Source organism: Lissotriton helveticus, chromosome 1_2, assembly GCF_964261635.1.
Source record: "Lissotriton helveticus chromosome 1_2, aLisHel1.1, whole genome shotgun sequence".
NCBI lineage: Eukaryota > Metazoa > Chordata > Amphibia > Caudata > Salamandridae > Lissotriton > Lissotriton helveticus.
In genome coordinates, this window is record NC_136058.1 from 49,367,368 (window position 1) to 49,394,580 (window position 27,213).

The following is a 27,213-nucleotide window of genomic DNA, read 5'->3' on the forward strand; positions in this document are numbered from 1 at the left end:
CCTTCCAATACTTGTTTACATGTATTAAAAAAAAGGATAATTGACAAACACATTATTTCAACTTTCTTTTGAAAAAGATGATAACTAGGCATGGTCCACTGAGACTTGTGGGAAATTCAAAGATGTCTTTATAACAGTAGCATTTCACAGACTGTTCCTTTTAAATTCAAGGCAAGCATCTGGTAACAAACGATATATTCATGCTGGCCAAACTAATGTTTGCCGGGGCATAGCTATCAATAATGCAGAAGAGGCAGAGGCATGGATCCAGTGGAATGATTGACACTAAGAATGCATCTTACAGTTGTTTAATAATACCAAGCCAGGAAAGAGCCATGGGCTTTACTGAAAGCATGGAAAATGACTCCCATTTTCCATGCTTGCATTAAAGCCCATGGCACCCTTGGCAGTCCAGACAATCTGGTTTCAAACATATCTGAGCTGGCTGAGCTCATTCCACAGACTGTGCTGATTCTAGACTACTCAATTGGTAAACAGTTCAACCAAACAGTGGAGATTTAAGTGAGCTGATACAGTTGCATACACAAACTGGTTAACAAAATTCAATCTTCATAGCATATTACAGTGTTCATGACAGTTTGGAACTTCAATCACAAAAGGATACATTTGCCTTGAAAATGAGGGTTTGGAGTGGGTGTGGGTGTTTGAATGGTAAGGGTTTTTTATGGTTTAGTGTGGGTGTGGGTTTGGGGAGGCAAAAGTATATTTAGGGTTTTGCTAAGTATGAGTTTTTGGGGACAAGGGTAGTTTTAGGGTTTATGATGGGCATTGGTTTTGGGAGGCAAGGGTATTTAAACAGCCTTTTTCAAGGTGAATAATCCCCACCACCCTTCATTTTTTTAAATGCATGCTTGTGCCAAAAGTTGATGCAAGAACACATTCACTCTAGAGTATAGCTCAAAATGAAGGATGTGTATTTCACAAGATTACATGTAATTTTGCACAATTGTGCTGACATTTCACAGATTCATGTAAAAGCAAATTATATGAATTTCACACTTTTCTACACAATACCAGATACATTCTACCATCCATCACAGATTAGTGACAATGACAAACTACTAATAGTACTCACACCCCTGATAGCTTCACAGCCTTAAACTACTTGTATCACTCTGATTCTTCTAATAGAGTAGCAGTCACAGAACAGACAGCACTCTTTCACCCCTCACAGACATGTAGTCACACCCTGTTAGCAGTTTCCTCAAACTATGAAACACTAGCAGTCACATGCTATCAACAACACATAACTCATAGATAAGGAGTCACACACTACCAACGTTATTCTCACATACTTAATGAATTAGTGGTCATACCACAGGAAGCACTGGCTCACCCATTGCAAACCAGCAGTCTTGTTCTACTGACACCTCCCCCACACCTTCAAAAATATCTGTCACACACTATGAGAAGAAGTCATATAACCCTCATAGACTGGGCACTGTAACATCCCTCACTCACTAGCAGTCACTCTGCAAACTGCACTATTACTACCTTTCTCATTCCACTCATAGTGTAGCAGTCTCAGACTACCAACATCACTCCCACCTACCTCATATTTTTCATCCAAATTAAATAATCTAAAGTTCTTCTAAATTGATTTTTAAATACTCTGCCATACTGTATGATATCCAGCCCAACCTGTTACCATGCCTAAGCCATTGCTCAACTCTGGGAGCAGTTTTCATCCTTATTAAGGTCAAGCACTGGCTGTAAAGCTGCTGGCAGGCTAATGCAAATTATTTTCCAAGAGTTCAGGCAGGGAAAATGTAACTTTCTAATAGTTGTTTTTCCTAAATATTTATTCAGAATTGGGTTTTTATTACATAAGACACTTTGAATATCTATTCTAGCGATTTCCTATCAAATGTTACAGACTAAATTTTATAATATGTACTTTGACACGTTTTTGGATCCAGATACAGCCATGCCAGTGAACATAGCTTTTGAAAAATAATCAATTTAATTTTACGCATTTCACTTATAAATATCAGATACTCTACCTTGTGGGCCACAAGGCATACCTAGGAATGACTTATTTCCCTGGGTGATTAATTTCTCTCTTGATAATGGTTCATGTGATTCCTTTGAACATCTTTAGACATCTGCTAAACTGGAACACTTTGCTCTTTATCCAGCTATCACCTCGCCCTTTATTAACTTTCATTTTACATTATCACTTGTATATGTTTTACCTCAGTGGTTGCTGCTTCCCCTACTACATGTTCATTTGCATAAATGTACCTCTTATTGGCCTCATTTGTTGAAATGAGCTATGCCTCTCCATGCACGCCAATGACATTGAGCTTATCTTCTATTTTCAGGAAAACCATACATGTTAGTAAATTCTTTCCGTTTTCAGAAAGACCTTTAAATATATTGTGATGTAAAGTGCTCTGACACCCTACACTAGTATGAGTAATGATATAAAATAAATGAAATGCTTGTGAGAGACAGTCTAAAGAGAGAAGAGGGTCACTGTTGGAGGGTGGTAGTGAAGAAATATGTTGAAACGGAGGTCCAACATCAAAATCTATAAGCACTGTCTCTATTGATGTACTTGAGGTAAGAGCACGTTGCATTGTTGACAGCTTTCCTTGAACCCAACCCCTGAGCCTGGAACAGATTGCTTTAGTTTAAGCACAAAGGGGTCACTTTTGCTTGAAGTAAATTACGATCCCTGGATGGGGACAGGTTATTTGGCAACAGAACCCCCTGGGATGGTATTTAGCTCATTTAAGTTTTTTCAAACGCCTGCTCCTTTGCCATCACATGCTAATTTCCTGGAGATGTGAAAAAGTTGTGTATGCGGTTTGGTTTTTTAACCCCTACCGCGCTACCGCGTTTTCCGGCTGTGCGCGGGAATTTCAAAAATGGCTTGTTTATGACAAAGCCAGCTCGTCCTCCGCGTAGCGCAGGTAACGCCCATGACGAGCTGGCTTTGTCATTAGCGCCGAAGGGGTTAAGCACCTGATTCCTATACAGTGTCCTTTGTATATCTTTCAGCACTTCTGCTCGAAAACTTGATTTTAGTGCCTTTTTTTCTGAAACAATCGATCTTTAAAGTTATTTTACATTTTCCTTTTGTAATTTTATAGGCATTATCTGCTTCCAGGGCAGCATTTAGGCACTCTGTTCAGCAAGCAATTTAAACATCCAATGAACGTAGGATAGTCACTCGAGCACATACTTGGCGTCTGCAGAGAGCAAAATGCGAGAGGTGCAGTGAGACTTCTTCCCCTTCTGGCATCTCAAGATGCTGGGCAATGCCCATGAAAGACATTGCTGAACCATGTATGCTCAAGATGGTGTCTGGAGTTTGAAGTGTGGTTGTCAAGACTCCTGCAAACCAGACAACAAGAGTGCAGGCGATGTTGACGCCTACTACTATGGGCTGTTAAACTGGTACCAGAGGGTTCGATGGATGTGTGTCTAATGCTCCTCACATTGCTGGGTATGCATGACATATTAAGATCTTGCACCGTTTGAAAGTGGTGATCCTGCTCTAGCTGTTGGAAGTGGCCTCACTGTTGCTGTTGGCAAGAGTGATGTTGTCAATTCTTTTGATACAGAAACAACAGCAAGCAATATGCTATACTGTCCTTTCAATGAAGTGCCATTTCTAGTATAAGCGAATCCAGTACACAATACAAATAGGAAATTGCAACGGTGTGACTTGGGCCTTTATCAAGTAATGAAAATATAACCTGTGAAGAATACAGTCCATTTCAAGATAACAGAGCTTTACACCTTTACATCTTGAAATCCCATACTCATTCACGCAGAAAAACATTCATGCCTATAGAAGTTCTTAGACAAGAATTCTTCCCCAGAATTATATAAATAAGAATGTGGGAACAGCATTTTCTGTAATGCAAAAAATTTTCCCTAAAGCTGGATTCTGTAGCAGCAGCAAGTTATGTTGGTAATGTTCTAAATAGTGCTCTGGTTTACGATATTTACTGTCTAACCCTAGGGAAGCGTCCAAAACAACATTAATGGTAAATACGTTTAATATCCAAATTGAGCTTCATGTCATCCATGCAGTATTTAAACCTGCGAAGTAAGAGAGCTGTAAGACAACAAGACCCACAGAAAAATGTGATTTCCGATAATATGGAAATATGATTTCAAATATATATCATTGAATACGATTTCGAGTAGTAGCAACGTAGCACAAAAGAACTGTGTGCTCTGAAAATCAATTGCACGTGTACACAAACATTAACCAGCAAACATATTTTCAGACTGAAACAATGTTTGAATTCTGCACCTATGGACAACATAGGAACATTTAAAAAATAGCACACCACATAAAGCAAAACGCATTCGTAGCTTCATCTCTTTAAAAGAACCAGTGCACTGTGGTACGTACGGGATTTTACAGCAGAATTAAATTGGGGTATGCTGAAAGAAAATCCGAGGGATAGTTTGACTTTCTTGACGATAGAAATTGTGGTAATAAATCACGAGTAGATTTCATTGACAGCCTGACAAGACTGGCAAATAAATTGCTACATTCTGAGCGTACAGTATAATAAACAGAAGTGCCACTACGGAATGATCAGTGCCAGAAGTAATTTGAGCGAAAGCAGGATCATGCAGACCTCATAAAGGGTGATGCAAAACACATTCTTACCTAAATATATGACCTAAAATGATGCTCTGCTCTCCCTGTAAAAGGACTTTATGTACAGACATAAGTACTGATATTGCTGTTGGTGAACATATTAAAAGAAAAAAGGTAGGGATCTTAGAGTAGATACATTTTAGATTATTATCAATCATTGTGTGCAATAGGGACAATAGGAGGCAATCTTCACCCGCAAATTGCATCCGACTGGACTCGGACACAAGTTTACACTTTCTGTTACGCTGTTGTATATATGTGTCACTAGAGCATTTCTCTAACTGCGCAAAGTGCTGCCATCACTTCTTCTTCCATTAATTATTTTGTAGTTACCAATATGCATAATAGACTGCTTGCATTTCGGAGACAATACAATATTGCTTGTAGGTATCATCTTCTGGTTTTCTTGTGAGGATTGATTGAACCTATTCTATGAATTAATTTTCACAATGGTCCATTAATATAAAATTGACCTCTTTGAATATACAGGACTTTCTGTCCACACACCTCAAATAATTGATTGCCTGATCAGAATATATTTTCAGGAACCATTGTTTTTCTTTATACTACGGTTTATGGCATGGCATTCTCACGCATGTTCTCTTCTTGGTTCCAGCTTCAAATTACATGGACGGGGTATTTTCCCTGATGGTTACCTTGGTTCATTGCTTGCCGTTCTTTCCTCTCACTTGTTACCATCTTGCCTTCTGGTGGTGCCCCCACCTGGGTCCTTACCCCAGGGGTGCAGCTCTGTTCACTTCTGTCTTTGTCCTTTCAGCCTTTATCCATTTGGGTGCACTCTTGTGGGTATCTTAGGCGATCTTTGTTTTCACTATGGTATGGTCGGTATGTACTTGTGCCCTCTTTTAGTTTTGTGGCTGATGTAGCTATGCTATATCTCTCTTAAGATAGCCAGTTGCCAATGTGTCCTCTTGATGACAGACTATCTTGATTTGACCCTCCTCCTGGAGTAAATATTGGCACTCGGGACCGCCATCCCCCAGGGCCGTCTCCTGCTATGTTCTGGGAGGCCAACCCCAGGGACATAGCTGTCTGCTTTCGCTTCTTGGATGGAGCTGTGACAACTCCGGCCAAGCGAAAGCAAACTCTCCAGTTCCAATGGGTGGAAGCTGTCAAAATGCTCATGCCGGCTGGAAGTGGAGGTTTCATCTCTTTCCCTGCATGCAGACATGTGTGCAATGAAAGAGAGTAAACTATTGCTCCTGCACATAGGGAGCTGCATTTTCTGTAGCTGCCTGTATGCAACAGCAATGCCTGACTGGGTTAGGGAGAGCATTGAGACTCCCCCTGCGGTCCCAGGGAAATGGACAAAAGGGAGCAAAGAGAGGCAGGATTAAGGTCAGTAACAAGGAGAAAGAGGCAAGATAAAGGTGAGAAACAAGCAAAAAGAGGCAGAATAAAGGTCAGCAATGAGCAGAAAGAGGCAAGATAAAGGTGAGAAATGAGTAGAAAGAGGCAGAGCAAAGGTCAACAATGAGCAGAAAGAGGCCAAATAGAGGTCAGAAATGATCAGCAAGAGTAGGAATAAAGTTCAGGAGCAAGCAGAAAGAAGCAAAACAACAGGCAAAATGAGCAGAAAGGTGCAACATAAAGGACAAGAGTGAGCAGAGAAGAGGCAGAAAAATGAGAAAATTAACAGAGGAGCCTCATGACTGCATAGAGTAGCTGACTACAGGCAAGCTGGACAGGAGAACTATCACAGGGGGAGCTGGCATGCAGACCTGTTCCCATGTGCCCACTACTTTTGTACTGCACACCCACTCACAAACCCACTCACACACTAATGTACCCACTCACAGACCCACTCAGGGACTCCGAATCCACTGAGAGACACATATGCATCCACTCACAGATCCATTTAAGTACTCATTCACACAGTCACAGGACCGCTGATAGACTCACACACACACTCACAGACTCACTCAGAGACACACACCCACTCACAAACTCATTTACCAACTCACAGATCCACTCTGAGACTCACACACCCATTCACAGATCCACTCACGCACCCACTCACAGACCCATTCAGAGACTATCACAGACCCAATCAGACACTCATCCATCCAGTCACAAACGTTCTCAAACACTCAGGTTCCCATTCACGGACCCAGTCAGAAACATATGCACCGCCTCACAGATCCACTCAGAGACTTACAGACTCACTCATAGACCCACTCTGATAGTCCCATAAACACTTACTCACCCACTCAGATACTCATGCACCCACTTACTCACCTACACAGAGACTCATACACCAACTCACCTACCTATCCAGCCACTCACACACCCACTCTCAAAGGTTACAGGATACATTTAGTAATCTAAAAAAATAAAATATATATACATTCTCTAAAAAAAACAAAGACTACCGAGACTTTATAGTTAGCAAATAGATTTTGTTTAAAACATAGAAATTCAATGGAAAAAAAAACAGTTACAGGGATGTTATAGTTAAGTAATACAATTAAAAAAAAACTTTAAAATTCACTGGAAATACCCAAAGGTTAAAGGGCCGTTTTAGTTAGACTCACATTTCACTCACAGAAAACCATTGAAATTCAGCAGTTATAGTTACCTGAGCTAACCATAACTTATGCCCGTAATGCACTGCTTATGACCTCACATATTACATCGCACATTTATTGGTCAGTGACCTCATAGATGACATCTAAAATTACATCGCTAATGACATCATTAAAAGACCCACTCACACACTCATATAACCTTTTAATCATCCACTCTCATTCCATTCCCATTCAAAGATCCATGCAAATACTGAGACACTCATTCATATAGCTACTCACACAACCACTCACTCACCAATACATCCACTCACGCAGCTACTCATAGACCCTTACAGCTACTCAAACACCCACAACACCACTTCCACTCACAGGCCCATACAGCCAGGCACACACTCGCTCAGACACCCCTACAATCACTCACTCAGCCATAAAGCTACTAACATACCCATTCAAGCACCCACACAGCTACTCGCGCAACCCCTCAATCACCCTTACTGCCACTCACTCAGCCATAAAGCTACTACTAGAACTACTCACTCATCCATGTAGACATTCACAAATGCATTCACTCATCCTGAAAACCACTTCCATGCCCATTCATACATTATTAGAATCACTCACAATCCCACGCATGCATGTATACAGCAACTCACATAAATACTATGTAAAACAGTCACTCACACACTCACACACCCACTCAACTACTTATACACCCAGTCAAACAGCCACTCACTTACCTATGCATCCACTTACACACCCAGTCTCTCAACCCAAAGAGCCATTAAGTCATCCATACAGCTACTGACACACACACACTCATCCACCCATAGAGCCACTCACACATTCACCACAGTCACTGATACAGCCACATACACACTCACACACCCATACAGCCACTCACACAAGCAGTCACTCACCCTTTCAGCTATTCACACACCCACTTATTGACCAATCCAGCCACTCACACACCCACCCACACACCCAAATTGCCACTTAGACAACCACTCCCACTCTGATACAGACAGTCACAGTACCACTCAGATTACATATATTATAAACAGTATCACTCGTTAGTAGTACAAAACAGTGGCATAACAAAGGCCCCCTTAGCCCCTGCAGTGTTGTGGCCCCCAAGCTCCAGGGGCCCCCTCAGTACAGAAACCTGGCCTGAGAACTCCTGAGTAAGTGCGGAGGGTGGCCCCTCCATGTACTTTGCAGGGGGCACACCTTCATGTTTTGTTAGGCCACTTGTACAAAAAGAATAGTAATTTAACTTATATATAAGCTTAGTATATATTTTTAACGCTCCGAAACTTTTATGAAATGCTTACACTCATTGAATGATGTCATCAGTGATGTCATCCGAGATGTCATGAATGATGTCATCAGTTATGTCACTGACCATGTCATGAGTGATGTAATATGTGAGGTTATAAGCAGTGCATTGCAGGGGTGTAAAATGTTCTTATCTCAGGTAACTATGACTACTGAATTCCAATGGTTTTGTGCGGGTGAAATCTGAGCCTAACTATAACATCCCTGTAACCTTTGGTGTTTTCAGTGAATTTCTAAGGTTTGTTTAAATTCTTTTTCCTAGCTATAAAGTCCCTGTAACCTTAGTTTTTTTCATTGAATATATATACATATATCCCGTTCTGTGCCTGCATCAGCCAACGGCCGTCGCGAACACCACCTCGCTGGTGCTACGCAGGTTCGTTGGCCGACGCAGCCCTGCCCACTCATTACTTCTCCCGTACTGCGGTAGAATTTGCGCTACGGTTAAATATATATATATATATACATATACTCACTGAAAAAAACATGTTTCAATGACATTCTAGTTAGTTGGACATTTCACTCATACAAAACCAGAGAAATTCCGCCGTTATTGTTAATTCAGCTATCACTCGCGCCCCGCAATGCACTGCGGATGGCGTCACATATTACATCATTCATGAGATGGTCAGTGACATCACTGATGACATCTCAAATTACATTAATGATGACATCACTGATGACATCATCCAGTGACGGAATGCATGGGTTAGTGACTAAACTGTGTGAATGTCTGTATCAGTCTGTCTGTTGTTGTCTATGCTGCTGCATATGTTGGTCAGTAGCTACATGAGTGTCTATACGGGTTATCGATTGGTTGCCTGAGTATTTGTATGGGTGCCTGAGTGTGTTTGGGGTTGGGGGAGGTGTGCATAGATGTTTGAGTGGTTGATTCACTGGGTGTATGGGTTCAAGAGTACATGTGGAAACAGCTGTATGTGTGGGTGAGTGTGTGTATGGGTGTGTCAGTGAGTGAATGGATGTCTCAGTGGTACATGTCCAAGTAACTATGGGGCATATAATCAAGAACTGCGATAAAATTATCGCCACTTTTGCAGCAGGAAACTGCCGCTACAACGGTGATAATGGGCTTGATAATATGCCCTTGTGAATTCCCATAGCAGCCCAGGTTACCACCAGAACCTGGGCTGCTATGGGAATTCACAAGGACATATTATCAAGCCCATTATCGCCGTTTTAGCGGCAGTTTCCTGTCGCTAAAGCAGCGATAATTTTATTGCAGTTCTTGATAATATTCCCCAACATATGTAAAAGCAGTGTATGTGAGAGTTGGAGTATATAAATGACTATACGTGAGAGTCAGTGATTGTGAGAGTGGCTGTATGGATGAGTGTGTACTTGTATCAGAGATTATATAAGAGAGTAAGTATGCATTTGTTTCTGTATGAATAAGCGATGTGGTGTGTGTATAACTGTATAAGTGAGTAAATGGAAGTGTGATTGATTCTTTGCATGACTGACTAGGTGTGTGAGTAACTCTGGATGAGCGGTGGTGTGTAAGTGTCTGTATAGGTGTATGAGGGCATATGATAGTGTTGTATTGATGAGTGACTGCATGTATGAGTAATTGTATGGGTGAATGAGTGGATGTGTGAATAGACCTAGTAGTCAGTGAGTGTGTATGTAGGAATTGGTATTGGTGTGTCGATGGTTTTGAAAATTGTAGTCTGTATTTTACTGTGGGTGTATCAAAGGTTATATTAGGGTGTGAGGATGTGTATCAGATTTTCACGTGGCTGATGTCATTAGTGATGTCATTTGAGATGTCATCAGTGATGTCATCAGTGATGTCACTGACCATGTCATGAATGATGTACTATGTGACGTCATCAGCTGTGCATTGTGGGGGCTCGAGTTAAAGTTAGCTGAACTAACTATAACGGTGGAATTTCTCTGGTTTTGTATGAGTGAATATCCAACTAACTACAACGTCCCTAAAACCCATGTTTTTTCAGTGAATTTTCAAGGTTTTTCAATTGCTAATTCTAACTATAACGTACCTGAAACCTATGGTTTTTTCAGTGAATTTCAAAGGTTTTTTTAAATGCTAATTTCTAACTATAACATAGCATTCTCGTTTTTAGAGTGGTGGAGAAAGGTGAGCGTGACCTCCAGACACCTTTTAGCAATCCCACTGTGTGGGATTTACTGGCGGTAACAGGAGGGGTAGTTAACCTCCAACGTCAACCTTGAGGGCCAATTACCCCTTTTATTACCTCCAGTAAGACCCACACAGCAAAATAGCTAACTTGTTATCAGGCCCAGCCCCCTCCCTGCCCCACTGTGCAAACGCACCCCTGACAGGTTGTAAGTTAAGGGATTAAGTCTCCTTGAATTCTCAGGGTCCCTGGGGGCCAACTAGCCCAGAGCGCCAGTAAGCGCCAGAGAGCTGGATTGCAGAGAGGTGTTCGGAGGCCACGCCCATTTTTACCCCAAGCTGCAAACGCAGCTTCTGGTGCACTGCTGCTCAGAGGATGAAGTCCACTTGTGTCCTGAGGTCCTCAGGACACAAGAGGACCTCATCTCCCCCCCAGCAGTGCACCAGAAGCTGCGTTTGCAGATTGGTGTAAAAAGGGGCATGGCCTCGGACCATGTCTCTGCAACGCAGCTCTGTGGCACTTACTGGAGGTACCTGGTGGCCTAGTTGGCCCTTAGGGACCCTCAGGATTGAAGGCAACTTAATCCCCCAATGTAGAACACGCCAGGGTGCACATTTGCACACTTGTTTTGTTAGGCTCGCCCCCTCCCTGCACCACTGTGCAACTGCGCCCCCTGGCACGTTGTGAAATGGAGGATTAATTCCCCCTGAGTCATGAGGGTCCCTGGGTGCCAACTAGACCACCAGGTACCTCCAGTAAGCACTACAGGGATGTATTGCAGAGAGGTGGTCTGAGGCTACGGCCCTTTTTACACCGCTCTGCAACACAATGCACTGACGCTTACTGGAGGTATCTGGTGGGCTAGTTGGCACCCAGGGACCCTCAAGTTTCAAGGGGACTTAATCCGCCAACTTCAAATGCACCACAGGTAGCGTTTGCACAGGTGTCACATCAGGCCCCGCCCCTTCCCTTCACCACTGTGCAAACAGGACCCATGGTGCATTTTACGTTGTGGGATTAAGTCCCCTTGAATCCTGAGGGTCCATGGGGTCTGACTATCCCCCAGGTACCTCCAGTAAGCACCACAGACCAGCGTTGCAGAGAGGTGTAAAAAGGGGCCTGGCCTCAGACCACCTCTCTGCAACACAGCCCTGTGGCACTTACTGGAGGTGCCTGGTGGGCTAGTTGGCCCCCAGGGCCCTCAGGATTGAAGGGGAATTAATTCCCCAACTTAAAGCGCACCACTGGCACGTTTATACAGTGTGGTTTTGTCTAAAGTTTCCCATGGAAATTAAAATGGGGAAAATGAGTTTTGAGACCGCCCTTTTTTCTCAGCCCCCGCTTGATGAATCAGGCAGAAACTTTCAAGATAAGAGCTGACCAGAGTGCCCAACTGGTTTTGAAAATTTCGCGAAAATTCATCAACCAGTGCCAAAGTTATTGGGAAAAGAAAAAAACAATTTTTTAACAAAAACTATATATAAATATATATATATATATAAATATATATATATATATAAATATATATATATATATATATATATATATATTCACTGAAAAAACCATAGGTTATAGACCATATATAGTTAGGAATTAGCATTTAAAATACCTTATTTTACTCACACAAAACCATTGAAATTCCATATATAGTTAGTTGCACTAACTATATATCGCGCACCCGCAATCCACTGCTGATGATGTCACATATTACATCATTCATGACATGGTCAGTGACATCACTGATGACATCACTGATGACATCTCAAATGACATCACTGATGACATCACTGATAACAACATCCAGTGATTTTATGTTTCTGTAAAGTTTAAATATGTCTTACATATTGAAGAATGAGTGGATGTATAAGTGTCTGGACGAAGGATTTAGTAGGTGCATGACTGACTGTATGAGTGAGTGATTAAATGTGTCTCACTGAGTGCATGGGTTAGTGACTAAACTGTCTTAATTTGTGCATCATTATGTCTGTTGTTCTGTAAACTGCTGCATGTGTTGATCAGTAGCTATATGAGTAACTATATGGGTTATTGATTGATTGTCCAAGTATTTGTATGGGAGACTGAGTGTGTGTGTGGCTGGCTGGGAGGTGTGTGACTCTGTGCAGATCAATGTGTACTTATATCAATGATTGTATAACAAGGTAAGTATGTGTTAGTATATGTTTGAAAATGTAAGGTGCTCTATGTTTAACTGTATAGACAAGAACATGGAAGTGTGATTGATTCTTTACAGGACTGACTAGGTGTGTGAGTAACTCCATGGATGAGTGGCAGAGTGTGAGTGTCTGTATAGGTGTATGAGTGCATATGATAGTGTTGTAAAGATGAGTGATTGTATGTATGAATGATTGTATGGGTGAATGAGTGAATGTGTGTGTAGACGTAGGAATCAGTGAGTACATATGTAGTAACTAGTATTGGTGTGTCAATGGTTTCAAAAATTATACTCTGTATTTAACACTGGGTGAAACAGAGGTTATATTAAAATGTGAGGAGATGCATTGTATTGTCACATAAATGATATCATCAGTGATGTGGTCATTGATGTCAAATGAGATGTCATCAGTGATGTCATCAGTGATGTCATTTGAGATGTCATCAGTGATGTCATCAGTGATGTCACTGACCATGTCATGAATGATGTAATATGTGACATCATCAGCAGTGGATTGCGGGTGCGCGATATATAGTTAGTGCAACTAACTATATATGGAATTTCAATGGTTTTGTGTGAGTAAAATAAGGTTTTTTAAATGCTAATTCCTAACTATATATGGTCTATAACCTATGGTTTTTTCAGTGAATTTTCAAGGTTTTGTAAATGCTAATTCCTAACTATATATGGTCTATAACCTATGGTTTTTTTCAGTGAATTTCAATGGTTTTTTAATAGCAAATATCATAAGCTGTCGAATGTCAAGTACGTGGTAAGTGAAAACATTTTCGTGTTTATGCACACTGATCTGCTTTGAATGGTGCCCCCCCCCTCATTTCTATTAGGAGTACTCTCTCTTTGCACATAGTGAAGGGTAGTTAACGCAGGCCTTTGCCCCCGTTGTAATACGTCGTGCCTGCTTCTCTCTCCATTTGATTGACTGTTATCCAAGTATTTACTGTTTTAGAATTGGTTCTCTTTGGTTCATTCTCTATTTACAAACAAACACAGAGTCGCAATACTCTGTTTAGTCTTTGCAGATAACGAAAAATCGTGTAAAAAAAAAGAAAAGGAATCGAGCAAAATCAGTAGGCCACTAATGGGATCTCTTTTTGACCTCGCTAAAATAGAAACATTAGGAACAACCCCTCATGACAAATACAAAACTAGTGAAATGAACTGAACTCCACACAATGATGGCTGCAAAACAGCTCGGCTCCGCCACCCACCCCGCCCAAAATAACGATAAAGAGCGGCTGCCATGATTGGTTGCGGAATGGCCACGACGGAGCTACGAAATGGTACTGCTCTCATGCTAACCCCAGCTTCAGTCTGAAACATCCAGAAACACTGTAGACTACCAATTCGATCAGTTCCGGTAGCGCCCCAATGTAACCCGGTAGAGAAGAACTAGCCCTCCCCTCTTTGACTGATGGTTCTTGTTGCCTGTCCCTTCTGTTGTCATTTAACAGAACTATTTAGCCTGCTGAAAGGGGTTGTGTTCCGACCGCTGGTTGGTGGAGACATTTTGACTATATTCTGGACCTGCGTTGTCGCGTAATGCGTCATATGACGCGCCGCGTTAGCGCATCCGGAAGTCATCCGGGGCGCGCAGCGCGTAACGTAAGCATAACAAGTCATGTGACTTGTTAATAAAAGTTTTCATTGGTTCATTTTACTTTTCTTATTCTAATGATGAAAGGCTTGGTCATATGACCTAAAAATTACGCTTTTTATTACTTCTGAACATTATTTTTTCTTAAATATATGTTATAATGTTCCAGGCTAATGTACTTTCCCGGAAAATTTACAACTGTCCTGCAAGTAAAATATATTCTTTTTCGAGAAAAAGAGCGTTTCTTCGTCCCATGACGGAGCCGTTGAGCAAAAGAGGGTCGACCTGCTGTCTTAGTCGCCGATACGCCTGAATATGAGATTCTTATCGATCACTTTATGTTGCAGGAATAGAAAACACAACAGCCCTTGACCATTTATCTTTACTGCGTTCCTTCGTATTATACCTTTTACCCTTCATGTAATTGGTCTGCTTTATTTCACTTGCCTTTTAATGATTCTAAAACAGTGACTATTATTAAAAACTTTACCAATGTATATACTACTACCATGTTTTCTTTTAAAAACCTTTATTGTGAAAATTTCATTATACAAATACGAGCCTATAACCACGTGGGCCGCCACGGAGCAAACTGTAATCGTATATGATGAGTAGACATTTACACTGTAGAGGAACGTAACGGGCGGGCCATTAGGTTGCAAGAACTAAGGTGTCTAACAGTTACGGAATCGGTGGACGTACATTTTATAATTAAAATACGACAGGGCCAGTTACAATAAAATTATCTAGATATACATTTGCGGGCAAGTACCATGGGTGACGTTAATTTGAACTTTCAATAGTACAGTAATCAATAACACATCAGAACTTAATATCAATAGGGATGTCGAAATATTCAATCAATTCTCGTCCCCGCCCGCCATGTGCTTCAAAACTGCATACGTATCTCGTGATTTCAAGGTTCTGCAACCAGTACACAACAAGGAGTTACGAGTCGCCTTTATTCCGGCGCCATTTTGGGCGAGGACGGGCAGGTCCAGGATATAGTCAAAATGTCTCTACCAACCATCGACTATGATGATGTTCATATGCTGTATTTATTAGAGTAACACTCATCTGTCCACATGAAATTAATTTGCCACAATCTAAACATGTCATTTTAATCTTTCCAAAGTTCTTCTAAATATTTGGGACCGTTTCCCTTGCCTCTGATGCTGTCAGTGCCACTTCTTTGATGAATGTACTAGCAGGTCAGGGGTTCTCCTCCAAATCTCTCTTTTATGCAGCACTATAATTAATTGGTGCCACCTCTCCATATGACGATGCATGGTATAGTTACCATAACTATATTTTTTTTCGGGTCCTCTGGAGAGTTCATCGTGGCAGATGAAGCGTGTAACGTACCGGGCATTTACCTTTTTTTGCATGTACAGGAAAGGAAAAAAAAATCGAGCGTCCGAGTTCTAAGGTGTCCCAGGGCCATTTTAGTGCACCAGGTCCAAATCCAAAGAACAGGCCGCCATTTTGAGAGTCCTGTTGCAGCCGCCTGTCGCTGTAGCATCAAGAGCAGCCGAAACTCAGCTGAATGGCAACTGAAACGGTAAAGGGGCGCCCCACTACAGCAGACGAGCCTCCACCTAGGAAGGCCCGTTCACGCCGCCTCCCCCCCCCTTCGGGCACCCCACGCCGTTATTCGGAGCAGTATTGTAGGATGGCCACACCAGTGCGGCAACTTGCTAGACATCACCTCAGTGGTAACCGAATCTCAACGCCTTGTGGTGTCTTCTATTCAGAAAACATTGTTATGCTGCCTTCGACCTATTCGCCGCAAGTGCGCACGCAACTCAGCTGCATAGCTTGCTAGACACCACCTCGGTGCCATCCGGATCTTGGAATCTCAGCGCCTTTTGGTGTCTTCTCTTCAGAAAATATTGTTGCGCTGCCTTTGGCCCCATTCGCACATCGGTCCGCTACTGACGCCATCTCACAGGCTAATGGGGCGCCCCACGCCGAGTTTCAGCATTGTAGGATGACCACACCAGTACAGCAACTTGCTAGACATCACCTCAGTGCCATCCGGATCTCGGCGCCCCACTGCAGATGAAGTGCCTCTCAACTATGAAACCACCACGGTGACATCCGGATCTTGGCGCGTTGTGCTGCCTTCGGCCTATTCGCACATCGGTCCGCTACTGACGCCATCTCACAGGCTAATGGGGCGCCCCACGCCGAGTTTCAGCATTGTAGGATGACCACACCAGTACAGCAACTTGCTAGACATCACCTCGGTGCCATCCGGATCTCGGCGCCCCACTGCAGATGAAGTGCCTCTCAACTATGAAACCACCACGGTGACATCCGGATCTTGGCGCGTTGTGCTGCCTTCGGCCTATTCGCACATCGGTCCGCTACTGACGCCATCTCACAGACTAATGGGGCGCCCCACGCCGAGTTTCAGCATTGTAGGATGACCACACCAGTGCACCTTACTAGACACCACCTCGGTGCCATCCGGATCTTGGCATCTCAGCGCCTTGTGGTGTCTTCTATTCAGAAAATATTCTTGCGCTACCTTTGCCCCATTCACACATCGGTCCGCTACTGACGCCATCTCACAGGCTAATAGGGCGCCCCACGCCGAGTTTCAGCATTGTAGGATGACCACACCAGTACAGCAACTTGCTAGACATCACCTCGGTGCCATCCGGATCTCGGCGCCCCACTGCAGATGAAGTGCCTCTCAACTATGAAACCACCACGGTGACATCCGGATCTTGGTGCCTTGTGCTGGTTCCGGCCTATTCACACATCGGTCCGCTACTGACGCCATCTCACAGGCTAATGGGGCGCCCCACGCCGAGTTTCAGCATTGTAGGATGACCACACCAGTACAGCAACTTGCTAGACATCACCTCGGTGCCATCCGGATCTTGGCATCTCAACGCCTAGTGGTATCTTCCATACAGAAAATATTGTTGCGCTGCCTTTGGCCCCATTCGCACATCGGTCCGCAACTGACACCATCTCACAGGCCAACAGGGCGCCCCACGCCGACTTTTACCATTGTAGGATGGCCACACCAGTACAGCAACTTGCTAGACATCACCTCGGTGCCATCCGGATCTTGGCATCTCAGCGCCTTGTGGTGTCAGTCAGAAAATATTGTTGCGCTGCCTTTGGCCCCATTCGCACATCAGTCCGCTACTGACACCATCTCACAGGCCAACAGGGCGCCCCACGCCGACTTTTACCATTGTAGGATGGCCACACCAGTGCCACAACTTGCTAGACACCACCTCGGTGCCATCTGGATCTTGGCATCTCAGCGCCTTGTGGTGTCTTCTATTCCGAAAATATTGTTGCGCTGCCTTTGGCCCCATTCGCACATCGGTCCGCTACTGCCGCCATCTCACAGGCCAACGGGGCGCCCCACGCCGACTTTCAACATTGTAGGATGGCCACACCAGTGCGGCAACTTACTAGACACCACCTCGGTGCCATCCGGATCTTGGCGCGTTGTGCTGCCTTCGGCCTATTCGCACATCGGTCCGCAACTGACGCAAACTCACAGGCCAACGGGGCGCCCCACGCCGACTTTCAGCATTGTAGGATGGCCACACCAGTGCTGCAACTTACTGGACACCACCTCGGTGCCATCCGGATCTTGGCGCGTTGTATTGCCTTCGGCCTATTCGCACATCGGTCCGCTACTGACGCCGCCTCACGTGCCAACGTATTTTCTCCGCATTTTATACCCTATGCCGCATAACAGGTCATGTGACTTGTTTATAAAACTTTTCATTGGTTCATTTTACTTTTGGTTTCCTAATGATGGAAGGCTTGATCATATGACCTAAAAACAACACTTTTCATTGGATGAAAACTTTTTTTTTTTCCCAAACGATGAAAACCCCACCTTGTTTCTGGATGTTTCAGACTGAAGCTGGCGTCAGCATGAGAGCACCACCATCTCGTAGCTCCGTCGTGGTCATTCCGCGAGCAATCATGGCAACCGCTCCCCACCAGAAGCCTACAGGAGTCGGGGGCCCCCAAAACTTTTGATGAATCCTCAAGGCGGAGGGGACGCTTTCGAGAATGGGGTCCAAGACCTAGCAGACAAGTGTCCGATTTCCAAGGTGTCCCAGGGCCATTTCAGTGGACCAGGCCCAAAAAGGAAACAGCCTGCCGCCATTTTGAGAGTCCTGTGACAGCCGCCTATCGCTGCACCGCAAGAGTGGGCGCAACTCAGCTGAATTGCGGCTTTTGACACAGTGGACCAAAAACGGACGGAATGGCAACTGAAACGGTAAAGGGGCGCCCCACTACAACAGATGACACTCCACCTGGAGAGGCCCGTTCACGCCGCCTCCCCCGGGGCGCCCCACGCCGTTATTCGGAGCAGCATTGTAGGATACCAAAACCAGTGCGGCAACTTACTGGACATCACCTTGGTGCCATCGTTCTGCTGCCTTGGAACTATTCGCACAACAGTTTGCTACTGATGACCCACCCCCCGCGACGCCCCACGCCGGAAATCTGGACGTTGTGCTGCGTTGGGACTATTCGCACAGCCGACCGCTACTTCGTTGTTTTTCCCTAAAAATGTTTATATGTTATTACTGTTTTTGTTTTCTTGTATATATTTATAAGTTATTAAAGTTTTATAATCTTACTACTTTGTCGGAGTGCTATATATTTTTAATGTGACACATAATTGTAAAAACTTTGATGTACAAAGAGTCATCCCTGGAATCTTCCGCTTCAGGCTCGGTCCCCTCCCCAATCACAATACAGGATGGTTTTCAGATAATAGGAACGCGTCTGCTGTGACGGATCTCATCGAGTGTGGGCCTTGATCTACTATAACTCCTTTGAAGAGGGGTGATTCTTTACAGCTGGGGCCATAAACTACATCTGCAGGGCTAGCTGATACCCTAGGACCGGCCTGGACAATCGGACACAGAGGAAAAGGAGTGTCAGAGGGTGCGGTAGTGAATAGGGCGAAAGGGAGGTGTCGGGCGGGCACAGGGTGTGATTCTCAGGGAAGAGCAGCGCAGATGGGGGGAGGTTTATTACCCATGCATAAGACAAAGAGCGGGGGTGACCACTGCCTGGGGGAGATGCTTGCGAGGGTGGGGAGCCATGCTAAGGATCGACAGCGTGCACAGAGTGGGTCTGGTCAACGCATCTAAAATGGCTGCCGTGCACGACAAAAGTGTGGCATTTGAAAAAAGACAAGATGGCGCAGACAATGTTTTTCAACACTTCCTGATTTCCTTCGAATCGAACGTTAACAGACGTTGGGGCATATTACCAAAGTTAAGCGATATTTATCCCTAACGATGCTTAGCAACGATTTTTTTACCGCTAAGCATCGTCAGAAATTATCACAGATAAACCTTGCTATTATCAAGGTTTATCGCAAATACGATAAAAAACGACCGCAATGCATTAATATCGCTGAAAACTCAGCGATATTCATGCATTACCGAGCTAATGCTCTTAGCCATGTTATCCACCTCCCATTGGATAACATGGCTAAGAACTGCTCAGGGCAGGTGCTAGCTTTTGGAGATATTCGCGCTTATCGCGAATATTTCCAAAAGTTGATAATAGGAGATAGCGATGTTAGCGACTGTTTCCAGTCGCTAACATCTTGGCATGCCCACTTTGCATGTCATTAGTGATAAATATCACTCACATGCAAAGTGGGGCCCAAGATGGTCGCTATCTCCTACTAGCCGTCGCTAACTGGTGTTAGCAACAGCTAGGTAATACAGATATAATTTTATCTCCGCGAAGCGGAGCGCTGTTACAGATATATATCTTGTTTTTGAACGTTAATTTCTCAAAATCCACTGAAGCACATATATTGAGACCTAGCAAAGGCACATCGAGCTACCAGTCCCTACAATTTTGCCAAGTTTCGTACAAATCCATTCAGCCGTTCGATTATTATTATTATTATTTTTTTTGCCCCGCGGGGCCCTTTTAAAACCTCCACATCAAACCTAAGAGGTCAAGGAGGATCTACTATGCCCCCTTATGGTCATTTGCCCCTTCGCTTTGGCCTCCTCTTGTCTCTTGATCCTACCGAGAGACAAGATGGCGGCCGCTACGGACTGTTTGCAATGTTTACAGACGCCGGAGAACCAATCAGCTTCGCAAACCTCCGTTACGCGAAGCGGAGCGCTGTTACAGATATATATCTTTTTTTGAACGTTAATTTCTCAAAATCCACTGGAGCCATATATTGAGACCTAGCAAAGGCACATCGGGCTACCAGTCCCTAATATTTTACCAAGTTTCGTGCAAATCCATTCAGCCGTTCGATTATTATTATTATTATTTTTTTTTGCCTCGCGGGACCCTTTTAAAACCTCCACATCAAACCTAGGGGGTCAGCGAGGATCTACTATGCCCCCTTATGGTCATTTGCCCCTTCGCTTTGGCCTCCTCTTGTCTCTCGATCCTACCGAGAGACAAGATGGCGGCCGCTACGGACTGTTTGGAATGTTCACAGACGCCGGAGAACCAATCAGCTTCGCTTCACAAAGCTCCGTACCGCGAAAAGTCCGCGAACCGGAGCGCTGCCCGGTCCGCTGTTACAGATATATATCTTTTTTTGAACGTTAATTTCTCAAAATCCACTGGAGCACATATATTGAGACCTAGCAAAGGCACATCGGGCTACCAGTCCCTACAATTTTGCCAAGTTTCGTGCAAATCCATTCAGCCGTTCGGGCTAAAAGTGAGGCCAACCGCCCTATGGAAAACTCAATGTTAAAAACACGTTTTGGGACCCCCCTTTTTTCTCGGCCCCCCCTTGACGAACCCCCCCCCAAATTTTCAAGGGCTGCTCAGAAACAAAATGTGCCATTTTCCTGAAAATTTCAGCCAATTCCGTCCACAAACGCCAAAGTTATTAGACATAGAATTTTCAAAAATCCCATAGAGAAAAAATCCTAACTATATATACCTACTGGCGACCACCAGTAGGTAATATATATATATATGTTTGTGTGAGTGTCTGTAGCTGCCTGTATGCAACAGCAATGCCTGACTGGGTTAGGGAGAGCATTGAGACTCCCCCCTGCGGTCCCAGGGAAATGGACAAAAGGGAGCAAAGAGAGGCAGGATTAAGGTCAGTAACAAGGAGAAAGAGGCAAGATAAAGGTGAGAAACAAGCAAAAAGAGGCAGAATAAAGGTCAGCAATGAGCAGAAAGAGGCAAGATAAAGGTGAGAAATGAGTAGAAAGAGGCAGAGCAAAGGTCAACAATGAGCAGAAAGAGGCCAAATAGAGGTCAGAAATGATCAGCAAGAGTAGGAATAAAGTTCAGGAGCAAGCAGAAAGAAGCAAAACAACAGGCAATATGAGCAGAAAGGTGCAACATAAAGGACAAGAGTGAGCAGAGAAGAGGCAGAAAAATGAGAAAATTAACAGAGGAGCCTCATGACTGCATAGAGTAGCTGACTACAGGCAAGCTGGACAGGAGAACTATCACAGGGGGAGCTGGCATGCAGACCTGTTCCCATGTGCCCACTACTTTTGTACTGCACACCCACTCACAAACCCACTCACACACTAATGTACCCACTCACAGACCCACTCAGGGACTCCGAATCCACTGAGAGACACATATGCATCCACTCACAGATCCATTTAAGTACTCATTCACACAGTCACAGGACCGCTGATAGACTCACACACACACTCACAGACTCACTCAGAGACACACACCCACTCACAAACTCATTTACCAACTCACAGATCCACTCTGAGACTCACACACCCATTCACAGATCCACTCACGCACCCACTCACAGACCCATTCAGAGACTATCACAGACCCAATCAGACACTCATCCATCCAGTCACAAACGTTCTCAAACACTCAGGTTCCCATTCACGGACCCAGTCAGAAACATATGCACCGCCTCACAGATCCACTCAGAGACTTACAGACTCACTCATAGACCCACTCTGATAGTCCCATAAACACTTACTCACCCACTCAGATACTCATGCACCCACTTACTCACCTACACAGAGACTCATACACCAACTCACCTACCTATCCAGCCACTCACACACCCACTCTCAAAGGTTACAGGATACATTTAGTAATCTAAAAAAATAAAATATATATACATTCTCTAAAAAAAACAAAGACTACCGAGACTTTATAGTTAGCAAATAGATTTTGTTTAAAACATAGAAATTCAATGGAAAAAAAAACAGTTACAGGGATGTTATAGTTAAGTAATACAATTAAAAAAAAACTTTAAAATTCACTGGAAATACCCAAAGGTTAAAGGGCCGTTTTAGTTAGACTCACATTTCACTCACAGAAAACCATTGAAATTCAGCAGTTATAGTTACCTGAGCTAACCATAACTTATGCCCGTAATGCACTGCTTATGACCTCACATATTACATCGCACATTTATTGGTCAGTGACCTCATAGATGACATCTAAAATTACATCGCTAATGACATCATTAAAAGACCCACTCACACACTCATATAACCTTTTAATCATCCACTCTCATTCCATTCCCATTCAAAGATCCATGCAAATACTGAGACACTCATTCATATAGCTACTCACACAACCACTCACTCACCAATACATCCACTCACGCAGCTACTCATAGACCCTTACAGCTACTCAAACACCCACAACACCACTTCCACTCACAGGCCCATACAGCCAGGCACACACTCGCTCAGACACCCCTACAATCACTCACTCAGCCATAAAGCTACTAACATACCCATTCAAGCACCCACACAGCTACTCGCGCAACCCCTCAATCACCCTTACTGCCACTCACTCAGCCATAAAGCTACTACTAGAACTACTCACTCATCCATGTAGACATTCACAAATGCATTCACTCATCCTGAAAACCACTTCCATGCCCATTCATACATTATTAGAATCACTCACAATCCCACGCATGCATGTATACAGCAACTCACATAAATACTATGTAAAACAGTCACTCACACACTCACACACCCACTCAACTACTTATACACCCAGTCAAACAGCCACTCACTTACCTATGCATCCACTTACACACCCAGTCTCTCAACCCAAAGAGCCATTAAGTCATCCATACAGCTACTGACACACACACACTCATCCACCCATAGAGCCACTCACACATTCACCACAGTCACTGATACAGCCACATACACACTCACACACCCATACAGCCACTCACACAAGCAGTCACTCACCCTTTCAGCTATTCACACACCCACTTATTGACCAATCCAGCCACTCACACACCCACCCACACACCCAAATTGCCACTTAGACAACCACTCCCACTCTGATACAGACAGTCACAGTACCACTCAGATTACATATATTATAAACAGTATCACTCGTTAGTAGTACAAAACAGTGGCATAACAAAGGCCCCCTTAGCCCCTGCAGTGTTGTGGCCCCCAAGCTCCAGGGGCCCCCTCAGTACAGAAACCTGGCCTGAGAACTCCTGAGTAAGTGCGGAGGGTGGCCCCTCCATGTACTTTGCAGGGGGCACACCTTCATGTTTTGTTAGGCCACTTGTACAAAAAGAATAGTAATTTAACTTATATATAAGCTTAGTATATATTTTTAACGCTCCGAAACTTTTATGAAATGCTTACACTCATTGAATGATGTCATCAGTGATGTCATCCGAGATGTCATGAATGATGTCATCAGTTATGTCACTGACCATGTCATGAGTGATGTAATATGTGAGGTTATAAGCAGTGCATTGCAGGGGTGTAAAATGTTCTTATCTCAGGTAACTATGACTACTGAATTCCAATGGTTTTGTGCGGGTGAAATCTGAGCCTAACTATAACATCCCTGTAACCTTTGGTGTTTTCAGTGAATTTCTAAGGTTTGTTTAAATTCTTTTTCCTAGCTATAAAGTCCCTGTAACCTTAGTTTTTTTCATTGAATATATATACATATATCCCGTTCTGTGCCTGCATCAGCCAACGGCCGTCGCGAACACCACCTCGCTGGTGCTACGCAGGTTCGTTGGCCGACGCAGCCCTGCCCACTCATTACTTCTCCCGTACTGCGGTAGAATTTGCGCTACGGTTAAATATATATATATATATACATATACTCACTGAAAAAAACATGTTTCAATGACATTCTAGTTAGTTGGACATTTCACTCATACAAAACCAGAGAAATTCCGCCGTTATTGTTAATTCAGCTATCACTCGCGCCCCGCAATGCACTGCGGATGGCGTCACATATTACATCATTCATGAGATGGTCAGTGACATCACTGATGACATCTCAAATTACATTAATGATGACATCACTGATGACATCATCCAGTGACGGAATGCATGGGTTAGTGACTAAACTGTGTGAATGTCTGTATCAGTCTGTCTGTTGTTGTCTATGCTGCTGCATATGTTGGTCAGTAGCTACATGAGTGTCTATACGGGTTATCGATTGGTTGCCTGAGTATTTGTATGGGTGCCTGAGTGTGTTTGGGGTTGGGGGAGGTGTGCATAGATGTTTGAGTGGTTGATTCACTGGGTGTATGGGTTCAAGAGTACATGTGGAAACAGCTGTATGTGTGGGTGAGTGTGTGTATGGGTGTGTCAGTGAGTGAATGGATGTCTCAGTGGTACATGTCCAAGTAACTATGGGGCATATAATCAAGAACTGCGATAAAATTATCGCCACTTTTGCAGCAGGAAACTGCCGCTACAACGGTGATAATGGGCTTGATAATATGCCCTTGTGAATTCCCATAGCAGCCCAGGTTACCACCAGAACCTGGGCTGCTATGGGAATTCACAAGGACATATTATCAAGCCCATTATCGCCGTTTTAGCGGCAGTTTCCTGTCGCTAAAGCAGCGATAATTTTATTGCAGTTCTTGATAATATTCCCCAACATATGTAAAAGCAGTGTATGTGAGAGTTGGAGTATATAAATGACTATACGTGAGAGTCAGTGATTGTGAGAGTGGCTGTATGGATGAGTGTGTACTTGTATCAGAGATTATATAAGAGAGTAAGTATGCATTTGTTTCTGTATGAATAAGCGATGTGGTGTGTGTATAACTGTATAAGTGAGTAAATGGAAGTGTGATTGATTCTTTGCATGACTGACTAGGTGTGTGAGTAACTCTGGATGAGCGGTGGTGTGTAAGTGTCTGTATAGGTGTATGAGGGCATATGATAGTGTTGTATTGATGAGTGACTGCATGTATGAGTAATTGTATGGGTGAATGAGTGGATGTGTGAATAGACCTAGTAGTCAGTGAGTGTGTATGTAGGAATTGGTATTGGTGTGTCGATGGTTTTGAAAATTGTAGTCTGTATTTTACTGTGGGTGTATCAAAGGTTATATTAGGGTGTGAGGATGTGTATCAGATTTTCACGTGGCTGATGTCATTAGTGATGTCATTTGAGATGTCATCAGTGATGTCATCAGTGATGTCACTGACCATGTCATGAATGATGTACTATGTGACGTCATCAGCTGTGCATTGTGGGGGCTCGAGTTAAAGTTAGCTGAACTAACTATAACGGTGGAATTTCTCTGGTTTTGTATGAGTGAATATCCAACTAACTACAACGTCCCTAAAACCCATGTTTTTTCAGTGAATTTTCAAGGTTTTTCAATTGCTAATTCTAACTATAACGTACCTGAAACCTATGGTTTTTTCAGTGAATTTCAAAGGTTTTTTTAAATGCTAATTTCTAACTATAACATAGCATTCTCGTTTTTAGAGTGGTGGAGAAAGGTGAGCGTGACCTCCAGACACCTTTTAGCAATCCCACTGTGTGGGATTTACTGGCGGTAACAGGAGGGGTAGTTAACCTCCAACGTCAACCTTGAGGGCCAATTACCCCTTTTATTACCTCCAGTAAGACCCACACAGCAAAATAGCTAACTTGTTATCAGGCCCAGCCCCCTCCCTGCCCCACTGTGCAAACGCACCCCTGACAGGTTGTAAGTTAAGGGATTAAGTCTCCTTGAATTCTCAGGGTCCCTGGGGGCCAACTAGCCCAGAGCGCCAGTAAGCGCCAGAGAGCTGGATTGCAGAGAGGTGTTCGGAGGCCACGCCCATTTTTACCCCAAGCTGCAAACGCAGCTTCTGGTGCACTGCTGCTCAGAGGATGAAGTCCACTTGTGTCCTGAGGTCCTCAGGACACAAGAGGACCTCATCTCCCCCCCAGCAGTGCACCAGAAGCTGCGTTTGCAGATTGGTGTAAAAAGGGGCATGGCCTCGGACCATGTCTCTGCAACGCAGCTCTGTGGCACTTACTGGAGGTACCTGGTGGCCTAGTTGGCCCTTAGGGACCCTCAGGATTGAAGGCAACTTAATCCCCCAATGTAGAACACGCCAGGGTGCACATTTGCACACTTGTTTTGTTAGGCTCGCCCCCTCCCTGCACCACTGTGCAACTGCGCCCCCTGGCACGTTGTGAAATGGAGGATTAATTCCCCCTGAGTCATGAGGGTCCCTGGGTGCCAACTAGACCACCAGGTACCTCCAGTAAGCACTACAGGGATGTATTGCAGAGAGGTGGTCTGAGGCTACGGCCCTTTTTACACCGCTCTGCAACACAATGCACTGACGCTTACTGGAGGTATCTGGTGGGCTAGTTGGCACCCAGGGACCCTCAAGTTTCAAGGGGACTTAATCCGCCAACTTCAAATGCACCACAGGTAGCGTTTGCACAGGTGTCACATCAGGCCCCGCCCCTTCCCTTCACCACTGTGCAAACAGGACCCATGGTGCATTTTACGTTGTGGGATTA

The 27,213-nt window shown here is 44.0% G+C and overlaps 1 protein-coding gene across 1 annotated transcript in view; it reads left to right on the forward strand.

The window, feature by feature from the left end:
* NEGR1 (neuronal growth regulator 1) overlaps positions 1–27,213 on the forward strand; it is a 2,122,935-nt gene that overhangs the window by 156,109 nt on the left and 1,939,613 nt on the right. The window lies entirely within an intron of this gene.